This window comes from Silene latifolia, chromosome 6, assembly GCF_048544455.1.
Source record: "Silene latifolia isolate original U9 population chromosome 6, ASM4854445v1, whole genome shotgun sequence".
In the NCBI taxonomy this organism is placed as follows: domain Eukaryota; kingdom Viridiplantae; phylum Streptophyta; class Magnoliopsida; order Caryophyllales; family Caryophyllaceae; genus Silene; species Silene latifolia.
Window position 1 is genome coordinate 96,041,243 of NC_133531.1, and position 1,946 is coordinate 96,043,188.

A 1,946-nucleotide genomic window follows, 5' to 3' on the forward strand; every position below is an offset into this window, starting at 1 on the left:
TGATTGATGCAAATATGAGTGACCGCAACTATAAGGATGGTTTAGCTGAATTTTATGAAGTCGTTTCGAACAATTTGAAAGGTTCTTTTAGTATTGCATGTCCTTGTGAAAGATGTGGTAATATTAGCTATATGGCTTTTCCGGACGTTAAAATACACCTAGAAAAGTGGAGATTTAGTCGATCCTATACACGTTGGATTTTTCATGGGGAACCATTAGAGGACGAGAATAGCTCTGAAGAAGATGATGTTGAGGTACACGAAAGGCTAACTGATGATCCTGAGTTTGCCGAGTTTTTTTAGTTGGAAGAGTTGGAAGCAGAGAAGTTGAATGTTGGGTCTATAGATAATGAAGAGAATGATGATGAGTCGAATGCTTTTGAAGATGTAGGTGATGATACTATTAATTGGGATGACCTTAACAACATGTATGAGAAGTTGTGTTAGTCTGAAGCACCTCTGTATTCTGGTTGTAAGTTCACAAAAATGTCGGTTTTGGTGAAGTTGTATAATATCAAGGGGGCAAATGGGGTGAGTGACACGTGTTTCACTAGTTTTTTAGCTTTGATAAAGGAGTTGCTTCCAGATGGTAATGTTCTACCTGTTAAGACATATGAGGCGAAAAAACTAATAAGAGGAGTGGGTATGAAATATGAGAAAATACATGCATGTCCAAATGATTGCATATTGTATCGGAAATTATATCAAAACTTAACCAATTGCCCTAAATGTTTGGAGTGGCGTTATAAGGATAAGGAAGGGATCCCGACTAAGGTGTTGTGGTATTTTACAGTGATACCAAGATTCATAAGGATTTATGCGAATCCCGATGATTCAAAAATGTTAACTTGGCATGAAACAGGAAGAATAAATGATGGAAAGCTAAGACACCCGGCAGATGGTATGCAATGGAAATCGTTCGACGCTAAGTATCCTGAGTTCGGCAATGAACCTAGAAACTTACGTCTAGCGCTGTCCACTGATGGAATGAACCCACACGGAAACATGACTAGCCAACATAGTACTTGGCCAGTAGTGTTGGCTATTTATAACTTACCTCCATATGTGTGCATGAAAAGAAAGTATTTGATGTTGTCGTTGTTAATTTCTGGCCCTAAACAACCTGAAAATGATATAGATGTCTATTTGGAACCTCTTCTAGATGATTTGCGAATGTTGTGGGATAGTGGGATAGAAGTATTTGATGCATATAAGAACGAAACTTTCAATTTGAGAGCGATGTTATTGTGTACAATATCTGACTATCCGCGACCTTTCTGGGCACACAGTTCATGGGAAAGAGGCTTGTCCATTGTGTGGGGAGGATATCGAGTATGAATACTTGAAGTCTTCTCGTAAGAATGTGTATATGGGAAATAGGAGGTTCTTGTATCATGACCATTGTTATCGCAAGATGCAGAAAACATTCAATGGAAGACAAGAGCTTCGTCAACCTCCTAGAATTTTGAGTGGGCATGAAGTTTATCAGAAAGTAAACCATATTGAGATAGATTATGGAAAGAAGAGCGGCTCTAAATTGTCTACTCGTGGGTATAAAAAAAGATCCATATTTTTGATAAACTTCCATATTGGCCTGACCTGGAGGTCAGGCATTGCCTCGATTTCATGCACATTGAGAAAAATGTCTGTGATAATATTATCAATACCCTTCTGAATGTTCCCGGTAAAACAAAGGATAACGCCGCATGATCGGTCCGTTTCGTGGTTCACAATTTAATAGATGTGGTCGTTGGGTCACGTCCGAATCAAAACACAATTTATAGCTTCACAAACAACTCTACAATTAGTAAAGAGGCAAGCAAAGGTCGGATCCCAAGGGACGGGAATTGAGATGAAATTTCAATTGAAACTAGTGGTGTCTTAGGGGTGTCACAATTTGGGTTGATGTAGAAGGTCACTAAACTAAATAGCAATGAAGGTAAACAA